Here is a 20960-nt window from a genome sequence, read left to right on the forward strand (position 1 = left end):
CGTTGATATGTCGTCGAGAAAGTCTTTTTGGCGTCATCATTGGCGGAGGATCTTCGTCAGTTCGACGAACAGCAACCGCATCTCCATCAGTTGCTGCTTTTAGTTTTCGAGATATGGACTTACGGACCGGCCTCTGGCTGCGCGGGTGTATGCTCGGCACTGCGGCGACAGGTAGCGGCCTGGTGACGGCGAACGGGACGGTCTTCTAGGACTCCACTGAGTGGCCGTGATTTAGTCGGCGATGCCACGTGGCCGCTCACCAAGTTCTGGGTGCGGCATGTTGACAGCGAATCCTCATAGTCACATTTCGCAATATTGGCACCGGCGGTAGACGTGGCCTGCTTCTCCGCAGTGGTAGCAGAGCGTGTGGTGGTCAGGAACGTGCCAGACGTCTGTCTTCTTTGGGTGGTTGCACTGGACGATGGGTGGGTGAGCTGGATGCGGCGGCGGTGGTGGACGACGGAACTGCGTCGTTACGGCAACATGGCGCGAGCGCAGAGGGTTACATTGACGGCGCGCGACGACGGCGTAGGTCATCACGTCAGGCTGGGCTTCTGGCGATTGCGACTGCCCTTTGGTAAGTCTCAACGACCACTGAATTTTTTCTCGCACGACGTCAGCGACCAAGGCAACCTGAGGCTGCTATCTTCGAACATCCTCTGAAGCTCCTCTCGGCCAACTGCTCCGATGGTCTCACGTAGGTCGTCAGTGCCCAATGGTTGATCTTCGGCGTAGTTCGTTGGGAGCGTGGGTCGGTTGAACTACGTCTTCCTAATTGAGAGTGTTCTCGCGATGGTTGCAGCCTCGGAAGCAAATTCACAAACTGTTGTGGGTGGGTTGCGTATCAATCCGGCGAAGAGCTCTTGCTTGACACCCCTCATCAACAAGCGAACATTTTTCTCTTCTGGCTTGTCGGGGCCGGCATGCCTCAATAGGCGAGTCATCTCCTCCATGAAGATCGCGATGTTCTCGTTAGGAAAATGCGCTCGAGCTTCTAGGAGAGTGTACGTCTTTGCCTTACGTGCGACACTCGTAAAAGTCTGCAAGAAGCCATTGTGGAACAGGTCCCATGTTGTCAGGGTCGACTCTCGGTTCTCAAACCACGTGTTAGAGGCGTCTTCCAAGGCAGAGTATACATGTCGCAGCTCGTGGTCAGAGTTCCAGGTGTTCAACATGACGACTCTTTCGTAAGTATCCAGCCAAGATTCTGGATGGGGGACGCTGGGGCAGCCATTGGCGTTGTCTTGGCCACGATCTTCTTGGTGGTCTAAGGTAGAAGTCCGTGCTCTGGAGCAGCCGTTGCAGTCGGCGGATTGCTCGATTATCCGGGACGACGTTGGTGTTGTCTTTACGTTCCGGGCTTGGGTCACGGCTTGTCGGGAGCGTCTGGTACATGAACAAACTCGCACCTCCACCAGATGTGACGTGGCAGTGGCGAAACGTGTAGTGGCGGAACGTGTTTTATTGGACGAACCTGTGTCCTCCAAAAAAAGGCTACACTCAAAGCACAACAATAGCGGTGAACACAGTCGGTGATCGTCGAAAATCTCATCTTCCGGTCAAGCTCGTCGGCTTGTACACACGAGTCATCGAAGGTTCCAGAGTAATCGGTGGTACCCGCGTGTCTTCCAGAAAGTTCTACACGATTCGCGTCACACATGCAATCAGATTACGCAAGCTTTGGTGACAACAGAACCATCGATTGCATTCGTGAAACTTCCGATACATGCGGGCACGTTCCGCGCTGAGCGATAATATTTGTTAAACGGTGAAAAGCACTTACCCGTAAGAGGTGAACATGCCCACGTGTCAACAAAATTGCTAATGCTGATCTTGTGTAACGTGAATGTGCAGTTCTACACACTGCCCGTGAGCCCTTTACTGTCTGAGTGCGGCTCATGTCGAAGTCAAGCAGCTGTGCAGCTAACATCGCTCCTGTGGTACCACACATATGAAACACTCTTTTGACGTTTCGGAATACAATACAGGTGAAGGACAACACGAAACAAACGATAACACTGCAATGGTCTTGCGTTGTTTGCTTTAGCAAGTGAGATGTAGTTAGTAGTTTTATTTATCCTTTATGTGGCTTATTGAAATCACGGACCTGCTTCGCCGTGTTCTTTTACTTTTCAGATACGACTGGTAATGGTAATGAACCGAGTAAGTAGTGCAAAAAGGAAATGAGAATGCATGTTTGCTTGATCAGTGATATGAGTTAAGCTAGATGTGATGCTAAATGATGATGAATGTATTTCTATTGGCACACACTCCCTTACATGTTGCCTCCAGATAATGCTGCGTTCTTCAAATTCTTATCCTGTTGTAATTGCAGTAATCGAATTATACTTTTATGATACTCTAGATGACATTCTTTTACCGCATACATTGGTTGATCTGCCATGTGGAGGACCTCTCCAACGTAAATTATACTGAAAACCCAGAGGTGTAGCGGCATTTTGGGTGCATGTGCAACACTGGTGTTTTTCAACAGACATGATTACGTGGCCCAGAGTGCCTGTTGCAAATTGCTGTGTTTCTCTGCATGTTGCCATTATTTTGCCTTCGTACAATTGTCGGTCTCGCGAGATGTGCCCATGAAAATTTGTCCCGAAAGCCAAGAGAGCGCCGTCGCCAGTTTGTTGTCACAACAAGAGTTCTTTCGCAGGTGGGTAAGGGTGGGTGGGCTTGTCTTTTTGTAAATTTTGTACTATGTACTAGTTTTCCATACCGTCCATCTTTTTCTTTTGCAGAACAGAAATTTGTCCACCTACAGGCGGGAAAGTATCCGCAGCACGGGTTGACAACCTGGATATTTCTCGAACTATTATATTGAGTAGCCTGTGTGAAGACAGTGGTTAACTCCAGCTTAATGTCAACTTGCAAATGCAGCGAAGACTACAGTGCGCATGAGCCATTCAGAGGCGATAGTGTGCGGACTCGTTGCCCATCCGCGGCCGTGTGACGCTTTCTCTAACAAGAAGGGAGCAGGCGACGCGCCAACCAAGAGGGCTGCGCCTGACCTTACGCAATCACGTGGCACAACTAGGGGTGCAAATATGTTTCCGGTATTTTCGAACGTCGTGGCAGTCGACACGCTCACCGGCGCGAACCTCTGTGCTCTCCTCGCAGTCCGCGTCATCTGCGACCTGCGTGCGAAGGCGAAGGCCCCCACCCTCAACACGTGCTGGGTCACGCTCTTCAACGTGGACCCGGCGTCTGATGTGCCTACGATCAGTGAAGGCCTCGAGTCCTAGGTGCCCGTGCTTGGGGTCACGAGGCACAGCGACGCCGTGACCCTTCGTTTCGCCGGCAGCGAGGTCCCAGCCGAGGTTTACCTCTTTCGTCAGCGCCGAGCCATGCGTCTCCAGCTTCCCCACCAATTGCAGTACGGCCGCTATGGTCTCTTCGGACACGCCATGGCGACTTGCGAGCACAACCAGCGCTGCCTGCAATGTGCTGCACTGTAAAAAATTTCCGTAATTTTGCGGTGAAACCTGCCGTAAAAAATACGTAGACCATTCAGTTTCATGAAAAACGGCGGAATTCTACGTAAAAAAACGGACGTGAGCTCTGTTTTTGAAATACGGAGAACCGTCCGTTATTTCACGTGGAGGGCAACTGAGCATGTTAAGACCGAAAAATCAACACGCAACAAATATAAAGAAAAGACACCGCCCACGTTTACCAGCAGTTACATAATATCACCATTGTTAACGCTGCTTGAACATTATTCATAGGCGAATCGTAGTACGCACGCACAAACGCAAGAGGTTTCAGCGGTGGCGCTGCTTACCACCCTTCATCGCTTCTACACGACGGGTTGCATTTCTCCGCCTCAACAGTACAGAGTGGACAGCGGCTGGAAATGGCGGTGTGCGGTGGTGGTATACCTGTTGCATTTGGGATTCCACTGAGAGAATAAGAAGGAATCGACGATGGACTGCTATGCAAGTAAGTGATTTAAGTGTCCTTTTTTGTTGTTGGTGCACGTCGCGCGTGCGAAATGCACCGCGATGGCCGGTGACGGGCTCAACTGTGTTGTGTGAGCATGCCCTGTCAATGCCCTGTAACGACATTCCCGCTTGGCCATGAGGATTGATAAAGCCGCGGCATTGCGAGACTGTGATAAATGGTGTAGCGTTAGTTGTGCTGATTGCATATAGAGTACATTGAGGCGCGTAGGCAACATCAGCGACGATGTCGTCTGTAGCAGTTCGTTATCGGCTGTATGTGGCAGCTGGTTTACTGATGTTGGCATTCCAGTTTTGCAATGTGTTGTGATGTGTTCTTGGTATTCCAAAATAAAGTGAAGTTACTGTTCCCCTTGGCAATCCCTCACGGCGCGGTGTAACACTATGTTAGCCGTATTCGGCGACGCATTGCATCACAGCGAAATTCTATTTTTCCTTAAGCTTAGGACGCAGTGTGCTTGGCGTGCGTAATCACTGTGTTCATATGTGTAATTGAAAGACTGCTTCTTTATGAAGACCTCATAGAGCATGTTGCATGCGATGCCCATACATCACAATGAATGGACGGTGTAGCGTGCTTGCTGCCGTAACCTCGTGCGATCTGCAGTGTTACATAACACTGGTGTAACACGGTGCCTTGGAACACTTTGGGATCGAGCCCGAGCAATCGTGCGCGATCGCACTTGAAAGTGTCCGCGTGATACCCATTAAGGGTCGCTGGAGAAGAAATTGATTATTTTGCTAGCTGGTAATCGGCATCAGATGTTTCGCGAATTTTTGTTTTTGTTTTGTTTTTACTTCAGACAGCTACCAGGCTGACTATCAACGTTCTGACGCAATAGGTCAGCATTTAACGTAATCTGGGGGTGGATTGCTACGTAAATTATGCCCATCTGCGGCCGCAATTGTAAAGCAAGTGCACGTGATAAGGAATTTTTAACGTAACCTTGACACGGAATAGCGGTGCCCAAAAGTGTGTAATGGACATCCAAAATTACAAATGTTCCAAACTGGTATAAAAATATCAAAAAATGTGTCAACACTGATGTTAAAGGCTGGTTCTAATACTGACTGTGTCTGGTTGCGTAGACTAATCTTCAGGATATAGGCATCAATACAATAATTATTCTAAAATACATGTTGTGAGTTATGTAGAACAAGATGTCTGCTCTTTTGCCGAAGAGAAGGTGCTTCATGAAGTCTTTTTTTAAATGAGTTGAACGATGCAATTGAAGACACCAAAGAATACCACAGCAATCGGTAATTCGGTGACAAGCTTATGTGCAAGAGTATTTGTATATGAAAATGTTTTTGCTTTACTGTGGACGACTGGTCTGAAAATACCTGATAATATTTGCTTCAATTGCAGCTATTGCACCAGTGAAGGACGTCTGTGTGCCGGTTTGTGCTCAGTTTCTCAGCCAGCGGGCCTGAGACAGTGTGCCACAGCAGTCTGTCTAGTGGTGCTCTTTGTTCTGGTAAGCTGTGCCATTCTATTCTATATCTGTCTTGCATATGCAGTCTTAATAGACAGTGACTGCAAATTTTGGTGAAATCATGAGGCCTATGCAAGTAGAGTAATTTTTGCAGATGCATTCAAAGGATAATTGATGATTTGTTTTCCTGTGGCAACAAATTGGTTCAGTATGAGCACGTCGACTTGAAAGGGATATTGTTTCGTACCTGACTTGGTTGCACATATGAGTGGTGTTTAAAAAACACTTATAGTGCCAGAGTTCAAGATTTGAGGCAACAGATAAAACATGCACCAATAAAATAACTGTTTGTGTAGTGTTGGCTTAATGAGTATGCAACAACACTGCACACTGATCGTTAGCACTGTCATGCATGGGCTCCATGGTAACTAAGATTAGCCACGAATAAGCTCACTGTGAGCTAGTGTTGAGCTAACTATAACAGGTGAGTTTGCGATGATGTATTTAGGTGCAACATTGGAAGGCAATGTAACCATGTAAAATTATAGCCTGAGCTCGCAGCTGCGTTGCGTGGTCAGGCGACCAAAAGATATGAATATTTAAAAGGAAACGAACAGTGCTACTGTCAGTATGAAGTGACAGCGTTGTACACAGCAACATATTCCCCTTTGTCCTGTCTGTAGCCCTGTTCGGTTCCCTTCTAAACTTGCACCAAGCAGCCCAATTCAGAACGTTCGGCAGGTCGATCTGAATACTTCAGTTTGCCAAGCAGGTTAAGTGATGGCACGCTAGCATAGTGGGAGCTATTCTGAAAGTTATGTCTGCTATGAAAATGTGTCATGAAAATACTTCACTGCTGAAAATTTGGTGTACAACTGCACAAAGCAGCATCAATAGCTATGTTTCTCCCCCATGTTGTGTCAAGGGTCTGTGCATGTTTTGTAAGATAATCCTTGAGTCGTCGGCCGGTTTGTCCTACATAATTGCGACTGCATGACAGTGCGATATCGTAAACAGCACCAACCGTAGTACCTATGAACTCCAGCACATACTTTTTGATGTAAAATTCACGTGTTGCTCTGGTCCGGTTAAGATTTTGTACGTGCCCAGATTGCTTGGCACTGAAAATAAAAAGGTAGTTTCAACTCTCTGAGCAATTTGCTTGAATTGATGGTTGCCTTTGTGTACAGATTGCATAACAGTCATAGGCCTTGGCTTTCTCGAAGTTGTCTGACCTGAGACGTCAGCTACGTTCAACTCCATTAAATGCTTCTTGGCAATGCATGCTAAAAGGCAGTGCGAACGCACTGTTAAAAGCAAACATTGTACTTTGTTATGGAAGCTCCCCTGCACGTCGGGATGGTACCAAGTGTTAAATGTGCTCTCTGATGTTCCTGTAGCAACAACATGCTTCAGTGTTCAGGTGCACCAATAGAAAAGTTAAAAAATTACCGACGATTACGTTACTTCCTAATGCGAAATTTGAGCGCAGCAAATAAGCTGTTTCACCTTTTCGATAGATTGAGGCAAAGAAATCGAGCAACACATGTATGCGCTATCACAGAATTTTTTTTTATTTTTCACACGTATTCCTTTAACAAAGACTCCACTAACAGTTCTTGACAGTCATGAAGGAAGCTTTGTGGTCGGAGAAATAGACTGATATATGTTCGACTTGGTACACCAATGCTTGATTCTCAAAGACGAGATCTATACAAGTGCCTCGCGAGGTTGTCACAGCCGTGGGACGCGTTACGAGCGAGAGGAACGGGATGTTCTCCCGCATAAGTGTTAGGAAATTGCTGTTTGTCTTTATGTCAACATTAAAGTCCCCCACTACTAACATCGGTGTGGATCGATGGACGGTTAATGCGAGTTGCAGGAACTGCACGACGTCTTTCGTGAGTGCGGTAGCGGACTCACGAAAGCGGTATCAGTCGGTCGCTGCTAGCGCTGGGGGAATGAAAGGGGGGCGGAGCTGGTTACGAGGCCGACGATAACGCCGACGACGACGCGAAACCCAGGAACGGACGCCAAAGAGCCATTTGTGTAGCCAGCCCTCCTCCACAGTCTCTCCTCGTCCCTTCCATCATCCTCCCTCGCCCGGAGATCCGACAGCGCGCATGCGCGGCGGCGGAGCAGATTCGTCGGCGAGCTGGTTACGAGGCCGACGACAACGCCGACGACAACGCCGACGACGACGCCGACGACGACGCGAAACCCAGGAACGGACTCCAAAGAGCCATTTGTGTAGCCAGCCCTCCTCCACAGTCTCTCCTCCTCCCTTCCATCATCCTCCCTCGCCCGGAGAGCCGACAGCGCGCATGCGCGGCGGCGGAGCAGCAGATTCGTCGGCGAGCTGGTTACGAGGCCGACGCCGACGACGACAACGCCAACGCCGACGACGACGACGACGCGAAACCCAGGAACGGACGCCAAAGAGCTGCGCTCTAAAACACCTTTGAGTGCAGAGAATAGCTGCAGCTCGATGCTCACCACAGAAAATCTTCAGGCCCAGATAGTGGAGCTTGCCTTTCAGTAGTAGTTTTGCTTACTTGAACATGCGTGGCACTTTGTAGGAGACATTAAAAAGTTGCTCAACCACTTTAATTGCGACTTTTCACTGCCGAGAACACTGTCAGCTAGTCGTAAAACACTAGCTGCATTAAGAACCAGCGTAGTAAAGGTATTCTGCTTCAGTGGAAACTTTCTACCCTATATGAGGTGAAGTAAGGCTACTAAATGGGTTGAGTGATTTGTTTTCTGTCTTCTGTACAGTGCTACATGAGCTCATGGAAGGGGGAAAACTACATTTCAATAGATGAAGTGCCAACAGAGACAGCACAGTCAGAAAGAACAAAGACAGGACAAGGTGCTACTTGCAACTGTTTATTGAGGTCAAAAGCACTGAATATATAGCCATGGGGAGAGGGGGAAGAAAAAAAAGAAGCACTGATTATGTGAATGCGCATGTGCAAAAATATGGAAGATGTATATGAAGGGAATCATAAGATTAACCAAAATCAAAAATTTATCTAAAACATGCGTTCATTTCTGTAAATAGTCGGAGATGGGGTGTCGACACAGGCGTCCCCTCTTAGTCTGGTTGGCCTCCAAAAGTTCACGTGCCACAGTGTCATTGCTTTTAAACATGATTGTTGTATCAGGAAGCCTTGCTTTACGTACTTGCTTATTCTCATTCTCACATGCCTTGCAATGAAGCAGCAAGTTTGAGCCATAACCATTTTTGATTGAAAGCTTGTGCTCCTGCAGGCGTTAATCAATACATTGGCCTGTTTGTCCGGTTTACTCCTTCCCACACTTCAGCGGTATGCAGTATACGACCCCTTCTCCGTACTTCACAAAAGGGTTTGTGTGTTTACTAGAAGGCTCTACTGTCTTAGTCATCATATCCAATCAGACGGCACAAAGTTGCAAGTTTTTGGAGCTCGGAAGAAACCACAGGAATTTCGTATTTCACGATGACATGTTTAAGATTATGCGCTGCTTTGTGAGAATGCGGTATCACCACTGGTTTAGCTTTCTTTTCCAATGTTTGACGTTCTTCACTGCTTCAGTTTCTTTCTTTTTGCACCTTTTTCAACAACGCCTCTGAAACTTTGCTCAAAACCAAACAAGGAAAGGCAGCTTTCGTCAACTTCAAAATCTGTTTGTCAAAGGTTTTGTGTGCCTTATGACAGCACAATTCTCTAAGGGTAAATTCAAGGCACATAGTGGCAATCGCACGTTTAACAGTCTTGGAGTGCATAGACTTATACTGCAACAATTAATTGCAGGGTCGGTATACCGACCTCCTGCCCGCAAGGAATTTCTGCCGTATCCAGTGGCGATACTGTATTCTCACGAAGTGGCACGTAATCTTAAACACGTCGCCGCTAAATATAACATTCCTGTAGTTTTTGCTGCGCCTCGAAAGCTTGCTACTTCGTGCCACCTGATTGGATCTCATGACTCTAAAAGTAGAGTGTTCTATTAAACATACAAATCCTTTTGTGAAGTGTGAAGAAGCGGTCGTATACCGTGAAAGTGTGGGAAAGAGTATATCGGACAAACTGGCTGATGTATCAGCGAACACCTGTGGGAGCACAAGCTTTCGCTGAAAAATAGTTATGGCTCAAACTTGCCACTTCATTGCAAGGCCTGCAGGAATGAGAATAAGCAAGTATGTGAAGCAAGGCTTCAGGATACAACGATCGTGCTTAAAAGCAAATACACTGTGGCACGTGAACTGTTGGAGGCCAACCAGATTAAGAATAGAGGGGATGCCTGTGTCAGCATGCCTGTGTCTGAATATTTACAGAAATGAATGCATGTTTTTAGATAAGCTTTAGATTTTGGCTAATCTTATGATTCCCTTCATCTTCTGTGTTCTCGCGCGTGCACCTTCACACAAGCAATGCTTCTGTTTTTTTCTTCCCCTTCTCCCTATGGCTATATATTCAGCTGCTTTTGACCTCAATAAACAGTTGCAAGTAGCACCTTGTCCTGTCTTTGTTCTTTCTTACTGTGTTGTCTCTGTTGGCGCTTCATCTTCTGAAAGCCCTTCACCAAGTAGCCCCACAACGTGTTCTACTGGAAAACTACCACTAGACAGTGATCTTCCATTTCTTGACCTCATTGTTTTCTTGGGTGAGTGTCATGTGCACTGCATCTATGCCCCGTCTTTTAGGGAGGGAATTCTGCCTTTCGCATCAGCGCACTGTTCGGCTGTGAAGCTCTGTCACAGAAGCACGAAATAGCATCCTCAACAAGTCGAGGAGAACTTCTATACCTAGGTCTAACATTGGCCTACAGTGGTGTGACCACTGTTTGATCACTTTCAGAAGGTCAGCCATAGTCTCAAAATCTGGGTTCAACAAGGTGAATCAGACCAGGCCTTGACGCAAAGTTTAGCAAGAGGCACATGCAGCACTTCAACTGTGTGGTTGTTTACATCCCGCTGTCCTGCAGCTGCAACTAGGCAGGACAAATAGGCCTAATATTTGTGTGTGTGTGTGTGTTTGTGTGTGTGTGCGCGCGCGCGCACGCGTGCAAATAACCACAAGTCTTAGCCTGCGTTCGTGTTGTTTGGCCTTCTCCTGTCTTTTCATGTTGTCCCCAAGTAATCAGTCGGTGTCACATTCTTATAGATTTTGCAGTTGTGAGATTTATGCTTTGGAACATGATCAGAAGCTACCAAATGGATGACATAATCCATCTACATGTGTTGGTGTAGATAAATGTGTCTGTGCAGTAGGGGTAGGGCATCATGTGGGCTTGTTTAGCCCTTATGTATGCACTTTTGTTTCCAGAGCTTGTGACACAGTGATTCAAACTTTGTCTGTGAAAACATTGCTGCACGTTGCAAGGAAATGTTACAACACTTGTAGGTGAAGCTCGGTATTGTGAGAGGTTATAGAAACTTGCTTTTTGCAAGTTTCTAGAGCATTTGTTAAAGATGCTTAACTCCCGCGTGCATCGTGTTCATGACTCGCTATGAAACTGTCAACAAGTATGTCCTTTAGGCCATCTGTTACTAAAGATTACATGAATATAATTAACCCTTTGAGGGTCGATCTTTTTCGCCATATTCGACCGCCCAGGGTCGATTTTTTTATTGCAGATTCCAATTGTTAGGGACTTATTTTGAAAAAAATTTACCGTAATTTTTCTAGGGTGTCCGTGAAGCCAGAAACAAATTATTTTGCGTTGGTATACTATATGTGCTCGTTCTTCATGAATAAGAATAATAAAAAAGGAAATAAACCTATAAGAGTAAAACATTTGTTACATAGTTATAGTTCAAGGCTTTGAAAATGTGCACACGAGAATACTTTGCAAGACTTAAATGTTCCTGCTCTTACACTAATACGTACTATTATGAGCAATATCTAAGGGAACACAGGAACGCGTAGAAAACACCCCCAGACCCAGCTATATGGGTGATACGCAGCGGCTACCATCAGAAACAAAGTGGAAAGGGGGACGCTGTTCTAACAACTGTTCGCACTGCCGCCATGCGTCTGCAAAGTGCGGAATTTCACATCGCCAGCAGACAGTGATAACACTGTTCGATATTGCGTCACTGGTAACCTTTTGCGTCGAATCATTACAAAAGATAGCACTGTTCCGGACTTCGATATTGATTTATGGTAAATCTTCTGAACCGGGAAAAAATTGTCTTTAAGGGTGAGTTCAAAATAAGTTTATTGGCGCTTGCCGAATATTAAAAAGATATTGAAGCAAATGAAATAAGGCAATGGCGTTATCGCAGCTTATCCTCGACCTTTGCTTTGTTCGTTGGTGGCCTAATAACGCGTCATGCCACCGTCGACTTAACGACAGCCTCCATTCTTTGAGGCAAAGAAGCGTAAACAGCCTCGATGAATGCGGTATCACGCTGAAGGCGGGCTTCCACTCATGTTCTATTGCTTCCCATAGTTGGTCGGAGTTCGCCAGTTCTAGTGAGCTCTTCGAAAGGTTCACTTTCATACGGCCCCAAACGTACTCTATAATGTTCATGTCGGCACCCTTCGCACACCACTGAAGTTGCATTACCCCTCGCTCTTCCGAAAGGCGCGCCACATCCTTCGATATGTGAACGGGAGTCAAGTCCTGCTGGAAAAAATAACACCCATTCGGGCGCGGCCTGTTCAACACATAGGGGATCATCTGGCGCTCGAGCAGAGTAAAATACGCAGCACTGGTGAACCTCCCATCAATTCTCACCAGTGGGCCTAGGCCTGCGTGGGAAATCGCCCCCCAGACGTTCACAGACACGCGTCCTTTGGCGGCCACCTCCTGAATATTCTGCGGACTAAAGGGTGTGTTTGCGGTCCACCACACTCTCTTTCGTTGGTCCCAGCGGCTCGAGAACGTGAACTCATCAGAGAAAACTACATACTTCTACCCAATCGCGCTCCAGCTGCAGTGTTCAGTAGCGAACCTCAGGCGAGCCGCTTTGTTGGCTGCGGTGAGCAGAGGTTTTTGTGCGGCGATGCGACTTTGCAGACCTGCTTCTCTAAGCCTTCGTCGTACCGTGCTGTCGCTCAAGTTGTTCAAGCCAAGAGCACCTCGAACGTCTTTTGCACTTTGAAATGGCTTGTCGCTGACGGCAGCCACGATGCAAAAGTCTTGGTCGTTCGTTGTTGATCGAGGTCGTGTGCGGTGCGGTGCATCGTTTATGCGTCCTTCGTCGCGGTAAGCCTGGATAATCCGGTTGACCGTTTTCAATGGGCGGCTTGTCACGAGAGCAATATTGCGCTGCGTATAACCTCTTTTAGACATTTCTATTATATCTTCCCGCTCTTTAAGAGGCACTCGAGGCATCTTGAGGCTACAAATTCTGAGTTCTGCCCTGCGTGGGCCACTGCAGTGTGCGACGTGAATTTTTTCTGAAGGAACTTCGTGCAACAGTCGCACGAGAGACAGTTTGTCAATGTTCTTTTTTTTAAATTTTTGTTTATTCTATTCCTCTGTCCTCATTGGTTCGAGCGTCACCGCTGTTCGAGGTGCCGCTGACAACCGAGTGCGTCGATTCAAATAAAGAATTGGTTTGAAATACAGGGCAAAATTTTTCTCGGGGTACTATCAAGCGGTTGCATGAACAAAAAAAGAGAATGAAAGAAAAGAAAGTGAATCGGTGTAAGTCACTGGCGACGATCACCGTCTTATCGGCTGTCGGACGATCCATGACGTAAGCTGCTCCTTTGTAGAAATGCCAGCGTGGTGGGAGTGCCAACAGTTAGTGGAAGAGCGCTCTCCTTTCCCCCTTCGTTTTTCACAGCGCCATCTGTGTATCGCTCCGAGTCTGTTTCAAGGCTGTTTGCCATGCGTTCCTGTGTTCCCTTTCATATTGCTTATGATAGTACATCCATAGGGTAATCGAACTGTGTAGGTGCACGCACTCAAGAAAACAGTGTGGTTGTGTGCCCATCAAAAAAGCAAAATGTGTGACAAACTTCCACTAATCTTCATCTTATCGCCAACCTGATGCAATTAGTTTTCGCGAGTGTCAAAAAAAAAGAAAAGGAGCAACAGAAGCGCATGCACGGAAGCATCCTTCCTATGTGCACCCCTGCAAGCACTAAATGAGCGAGAAACAAGCAGTAGCCTTTTGAGCGATTAGTAACGAGATAGCCATCAGTTTTACAAGCGCAAGAAGCCGAAACGGCCTGCGAAAACAAAACCCAAACCGCCACCCACCCGCGCGCGGGCCAATGCGATAGCGGTAGTATACATAGACGCGCAGGAGCAAACTAGCGCTAAAACAAACCATGCAACGAAAACTGAGAGAGCGAGGCGTGCAAAAGAAATTCCCTGTATTTCCACATAATGGCAGCACACGACAGAAAAGAAAAGGATAGGAAATTGTAGCGCTTTTTAAACCTACAGGCAGCGCCGTAAATATACGGCGCGACCATTTTTGTACTTCGCGGTGCGGTATATTTACGTCATTGACCCTCGAAGGGTTAAGGAGTCATGCTCCTTGAAACAATTTCCCATAACAACATTGCAAAATACCACCTGAGGGTCTCGCATCTCTTACATCTGCTGTTTTGCACATCATAATTTAATAAAACTGCATTTAGTAGCTGCTCAGCACAGGCCCCATTTTGTTTTATCACACTTCTTTGTCTTTTCTCCCCCTGCCCCAGGTCTTATTTCAACAACTGCTATCTTCAGGCCATCATAAAATTGCTTCAACATTGTTGACTGTTTCCAATATTTTTTTCGAACCATTCTCTCATGTTAGCTAAAGAAAATTAACTTGATTAGCCTGACATGAAGATGAATTTGAAATCATTTATTTATTGTACTTGCTTGGTAGCACTGAACTGTTTCTTTAATCAATATAAAACTTACAATTCGCCTTTGTATTCCTGGGTACCGGTAGAGATATGGTTAGTTATTCACCAGAAAGGATCCCGAATTTTCCACCTTCTTAGTGTAGGTTAGACACTCACTTCTCGCACTTCACAAAGAGCAACTTGTGTTCGCTAGGAAATAAAAGTTTACTGAGAATTTTCATGCATCCAATTTGATTCTGTGTACTAGCGTGATTGTATTAGCATGTATTTCATGGAGTTGAGGCTCCATAAAAGTACATTCTGTCATTCAATGTCTGTGACATGGTTAAGCAGGTTGACCATATCTAACTACAACTTCCTATGTTCTGGGGCACTTGTTTGCAACTTAAATTATGTGGTTTGGTGCTGTCAGTGTAAGCCTAATGTCGTTTTTTGTTCTCCTAGGAAGGACGCAAGCATTACAAGGAACCATTTGACCTGCCGCCACACTAATATTGTATTTGGTAAGGTCTATTACAGATTTTATTTCGTGTAGCATGTGCTATAATTGTGTACAATGTGTTCAAAACTTCAGTAGGTGGGCTGTTCGACAACAGGTGTTTACAAATTAATAATTATAAAAGATGTTCAAAGTCATTAGTGATACAATTGCTGCTCACTGCTGAATTTTTTTCCAAATTAAATGATGAGCCATCCAGCAAGTGCGGCTCTCCTGGCTAATTATACAAGCTTTCAAATATGGTTATTTTCATCACAAGTGTACAGCAGTCGGGGACAACTGTTCACAGCGACAATTTCATAATATTTACTTACATGCAAAAGTAAGTAAAAGGTCAGGTGTACTTATGAAGTTTTGTGAAACAAGTTCATCATCATATTGCTTACTTCATTGAAAAGTTTGTCGCGGAATTCTCACTTCTATGAACAGATCAACAGTTGTCGAACGATGGTCGTCTCTGTAGCCAATGTTTGGGCAAGAGGCTTGTCTTCAGAGCACTAACAAGAGACTTTTTTGCCATGCAGCTTGAGCTGATCAGTATGAAGAGATTACATAGGATAGGAACACAAAGCATTAGTGGGCCTCTTCGATTATCAGTCCTTCACCGTCCTGGACTGCTTAGCACTGCTGTCCCGCATTCGATTTTCTCAATCAGCTTCGGAAGCCCCATCCACCAGTCCGAGGGCAGCCAGTATCGCATTCGTTTTACCAGAAGTCACAGACTCTGCAGACTCTCAGAGCTGTCAGCAGATATTTGTTCAGACATATGCAAGTAGCTACCAGACGGCGGCTGTCTTAAAAAGATGCATGCGGGCTTGACGCCATGTTTTAAAAGAGGCTGTGTGTTTATGTGCACTTTGTGCGTTCCAGACAGAAAATATCATGCACTCAGCTATCGCTTCCGTTAAATCGTTGCTTTGTGTGCCATAATGCGAGGTTTTCATGAGTGGTCTAATTGCTGCAACCTTAGTCCTTGTGTTTTTTTAAGGCAGAGCACAGTGATCAGGCGCAAATGCTTGCTTTTCTTGATGTGTTTCGTGAAATCTGTCATGCTCATTGCTATATGCATAGTAAACAGGTAGATTTCGCTGTTGAGATGAGTGAAACTGGTGGACGAAGAAACATATTATATTGCATGTAGATATTTAAAGCTGGTAGCTGGCGTGGCATACAGGCTGTTTCACGTAACTTCAGCCAAACATTGAAAATATGCAGATGCCACGTAAATGGACAGAACCAAGGTAATGTTGTTTGCCCTCGCTTCGAGATACTCATTTTTTTTCATTTTGCCAGAATAAATCATTAGTATTCTGTAATTAATCAACTTCTCAAATATTATGATTAATACATGCTACATAAAAGTGTTTTTCCTAGCGTGAAAGAAGCCTGCAAATACACACTAAATTGTTGCGTGACTGTCCATTCGCAGCACTTCGCGTGTATTCGCAAGCTTCGTTCTCGAAAAAATACTTCTACGCAGCATGTCTCGAACAACAGAAAGCTGCATGGGGAGCTTTTCATGTTGCTCTACAATTTTCTCATGGACACTTCTAATCTAATTATAATATTTGAAAAGTTGATTAATTAACGAAGATAAAATATTTATTGTGGTGGAATGAAAAAATATAAGTATCTCCAAGTGACAGCAAACAATGTTACCTTGATTCTGTCGAGCTACGTCACATTTGCATATTTTTATTGTTTGGCTCAAGTTACGTGGGACAACCTGTATAATCAGAGCTTCACCGATTGCTGTTGACATGTGTGCTGATTCCTTCTGTTACCCAAATTCGAAATTTTGCTTTTGGATGTGCAGGATTAGTAGACAGTGTAGACGCGCTCGGTCCTAGACACACGTCAGGCCTTTAGTAGACGGTTTCACGAGCTTTGAGGATATCGGCCTCTGCTTTGTGGGTGAACAGTGGCACAACCGTGTTTTTGCTTATTTTTGTGTGGCAATGACGCTTAAATTTTACAGGAAATGAATGAGCTGGCTTAAATACAGCGGTTAAGGGGCCCGAATAGCGAGAGCACGATGTAAACTGAGCTTTGTTAACATGTTCAATGTGCTCAGGCTGCGATTCCATTATGCAAGCTTTATGGTTGTGTCGGCGACATGGCCTCTGAGACTGCACCATTTTGATGACCACGCTACTGAATTCGCTGGGTAGGGCGCTATCTACGAGTAGCTAAAAGCACGAGGTCACGGGATTGAATCCCGTCCACGGCGGCCGCATATGAATGGGGGCAAAACATGAAAACACCCATGTACTTAGATCTAGGTGCACGTTAACGAACCCCAGGTGGTCGAAATTTCCGGAGTCCTCTACTACGGCTTGCCTCGTAATCAGAAAGTGGATTTGGCACGTAAAACCCCATAATTTAAGTAGCTAATAGCAGACAACAGCAGCCAGGAGAGCGACTTCCAATTGCGGTGCTTTGAAACAAAACCTTGGACAGTCCCAGGCAGCGGGATCACATGACTGTGATGTGCCCTTCTGTCAATGCAAGCCAGACCAGAAGCCGCAGATGGTTTGCGGACAGTCTGGGACTGCATAATCGAAGGGGCACAGTGCTCTCACATACATTATGTCCACTGTGGGACGAAGGCCCTTCCTAGTAATCTGTAAATATATATGGCTTGCGCCAACTGACTCCATCCAATGCTTGCATATTTACAAATTTCGTCATGGTGCCTAGTTCTTTACCGTCCTCATCAGTGCGTTTTTTTTTAAAATTATCATGCATATCATTGTTTGTCGTTCTGTTGCTTGTTGAGCAAGCCTTCATTCTCAAGCTCCATTTTTATCATGTCAGGTTTCAGTCTCTTAGGTTAGTTTTAGCACAATGCAATGATGGTACCTTTATGTGACTTAAGTCTTCTAAACAATTTATAGTCTTTAAATTTTCTTCTACTGATCCAGGACTCCTGTGACTAATTGCCTTAAGTAACATACTTCATTGCCTTCTTGCCCTAGAAAATATAACTGGTGCCTTCTTGCAGGCCTTTAAAGTGGCAACATGTGTACTGCAGACAGTCGGGCATGTTCAGATAAATTCAACTAGACATGCCTGGCGATCACTTTTAATTTTGATTTAAAAATTTATTTTGCTGCCCGAGCCTGGCGACAATGAAATTAACCTTAGTTTTCCAAGAAAAAAAAATGTGTCTCTGCAAAAAAACAATATAGAATTACCTGTTTAGTTAGAAGCATTTCCCTGGATTTTACCGAATCTGCATTTTGGATAGATCGGAAGGAAATAGTGTTGTCGCTGCGGCTTTAAAAATATTTTGTGCCACACTGCAGGCCAATAGCATTAATTCCAACTAATTACCACAAAGTATCCCCACTACGGTATAAAGAACAAAAATTTTGGAAAGAAACATTGGATAAATTGACCAAAGTTTTTTTTCTTTGCATTTACTAACAGCACGGAATTTGGCCATCCTGTTGCCATGAGTCGTAGAAATTTGAGCAAATATCTCTGTCCTCATTGGCTCTCAAAATCCACGGGAAGTGCTCATGTTTAGGCATGTTAATGAATTACTCTACTTTAAAACATTTTAGGAGAGGCTTGATTCATTTCAGAAATTTCCCAAATTAAGCACATTCACATGAAGCAATGTAATCTGGAAAAATATGTTGCATTATTTGTTTCGTTATAGAATTGCAAGTCAAGAAACGGACAGAATAAACAGTACTGCCTGCCAGAGCCATGTATGGGGTCCAGGCATAATTGCAGGCTTCTTTACAAAAGGGCAAGTTTTTCGGTGAACACAGTCCAATATTATAAGATTTTATGAAGGTGGGAAGGGTATCTTGATGCATTCACGACCGTAAATTTCAATTTTCACTGATTGAGTAAAAAGAATATTACACATTGATACTTCTTCCGTGACGCAAACCATATCCGAAAGGGGCTGACAGCTGTTGTGACACAGTTGTGGTGCAAGCATGGTTTTTTTGTATTGTTGCTATTGTTGCTATTCTACCAGCGTGTCAGCTGGACAATATCTTTGGGTTGCGTGTTCTGGGTCGGAAGTAAACAACATGCATGGGTTGCGCTTGTTTCAAGAGTACTTCATTGTTTAGGGAAACAGTAAAATCTGCAAGGTTGTTTAATGGAGCAATGGAGCAGTGAAAGTTGAAAGCTATGGTCTGCAGTATGTGGCCATGGCAGCTCCACCTAAATATGGGAGATGTAATCTCCGAATGTCATAATGTGCACGTGACATGCAAGCAAACCATCAATTGACATTGGTCCTTTCTATCTGAAGCTTTTTATGCTATAAGGCTACGAATGAATATATACCAACATGGCTGAGTCTGAACCATTTCTTTTGACAAGAGCACTTCTAGTGACAGTTGTGAATATGAAATCATTGTTTATCTGAAAAACAATAGTGATGATGATAGTAAATAATTGAACAGCCTTAGTTGATTGGTGTTTCTTTTCAGGCAAAGCCGAAAGCCTCTGCAAGCAGCCATTCATTCCAAGTCTCAACCAATCCTTCCTCTAGTCAGCCAATTTCTAGTGTCTATGCGGAGAGGACTTGCGCAAGAGTGGACACGGGACACTAAAAAGGCGAGAAGGACAGACGTAAACTTCCAACCGGTGTTCATTACAAAAAGGTATGTATATGTACTCTTGCACACTTGATCATAATCTGTTACGATCGTGCAAGTGAACATGGCCATCACGAATAGACGAGCACACCAAGGCCTAAGGTGGCTTCCTGCATACAGACCCCAGATATTCAAATTTTTTAACAGTCAGTGATTTAGGGATGGCTTGCTAACGCAGTTGCATTCTGCAATAGCCGCTGCCTCAATGATGAGTCTAGTGTTTTCTTTCACCCTGCTTGCTATTATTTCTGTTTTTTCAAACAGTCGATGACATTTGCATTGGGAGCAATGGATTCCAAGGAAACCTTCTTTCCCTTTTTGTACTTTCCGATTATATTCCTGTAGTCTCAAGTTTAGGGAACTTCCCATTTGTCCCACGTAACGCTGCCCACAGGAAAGAGGTATGCTATAGACTATTCCTCTTGAACATTTGATAAACCCTTTCTCTGCACAATGTTGCATGATTTTGATTGTCTGCTGACAGGGCTGGTTTTGGCACATAACTTAGATAGCTTGCGGGGCGCGGGAGAAATGACCAAGACTGCAGTCCTTTGGCCTATTTTCTTTAGTTACACCTATGTGATACTGTTCGCAGGAATCTAGCAGTCATCCCATACATTCACGCTATCTTGCATAAAATAAAAAAAATAGGCGAAAGGGCGGGAGTTTCGGTCGTTTTTCCCGCACCCAACAAGTTATCTCAGTTATGTGCCAAAACCAGCCCTGTCAGCAGACAATCAATTTCATGCAACATTTTTCACAGAAAAGGTTTCGTCGAAATGCTCAGGGGGAGTAGTGAATAGCACACCTCTTTTCTGTGGGCAGCGTTACGTGGGACAAACGGGAAGGTGCCTAAATATGAGACTACAGGAACATAATACAAAAGTACAAAAGGGAGAGAGGGTTTCCTTGGAATCCACAACTCCCAATGCAAATGTCATGCACTCTGAAAAAACAGAAATAATAGTAAGCAACGCACAAGAAAGCACTAGGCGCATCATTGAGGGGGCAGATAACGCATAAGGCAACTGCATTAGCAAATTATCCGTAGCATTAACTCTAAAGAATTTGCATACCTGGGGTCTGTATGTGGGAGGCCGCCTTAGGCCGTGGGGCGGCCTTAGTGCACTCTTGTAACTGATTATGATCAAGTGCACAAGAGTATACATACATGCCTTTTGGTAATAAACACCAATTGGAAGTTCGCACCTGTTCTTGTCACCTTTTTAGTGTCCCGCGTTCACTCTTGCACAGGTCACTTCAGCATGGAATACCAACTACTAGCCCGGTCTCACACCCTGCATTTTTCAGTAAAGCAGAATAAACACAGGTTTTTTCAGATTCAAGTGGCTTGTTGTTTCTCGAACCCAAATCTGTATGTATGCTGTGTACATGTTGGGTGGAGAACCCAAGTGCAACATGACAACACTGACACGAAGAATAAGCGGTGTAGAAAACAATGACACTAGGAGGAAACATGCAAACACAGCGCGTTCTGTGTGGTGTATTTCCTGTGTGCTATGATTTCTGCCCCATTTCCAGCTATATCTTAAATGATGTTGTACGTTATCCATGTTGTAATGTACGACTTGGGTGGTTCATTGCCCAAAATA

The 20960-nt window shown here is 45.0% G+C and overlaps 1 long non-coding RNA gene across 1 annotated transcript; it reads left to right on the forward strand.

Moving 5' to 3' along the window:
- The first annotated feature begins 5371 nt into the window (after positions 1 to 5371).
- On the forward strand, positions 5372 to 19296 carry LOC139047601 (uncharacterized). The gene is made up of 3 exons (XR_011507250.1): positions 5372 to 5452; positions 14665 to 14723; positions 19180 to 19296. It is a non-coding gene; the product is annotated as an uncharacterized lncRNA (long non-coding RNA).
- The last annotated feature ends 1664 nt before the right edge of the window (positions 19297 to 20960 follow it).

This window comes from Dermacentor albipictus, chromosome 7 (genome assembly GCF_038994185.2).
Source record: "Dermacentor albipictus isolate Rhodes 1998 colony chromosome 7, USDA_Dalb.pri_finalv2, whole genome shotgun sequence".
NCBI classification, from domain to species: domain Eukaryota; kingdom Metazoa; phylum Arthropoda; class Arachnida; order Ixodida; family Ixodidae; genus Dermacentor; species Dermacentor albipictus.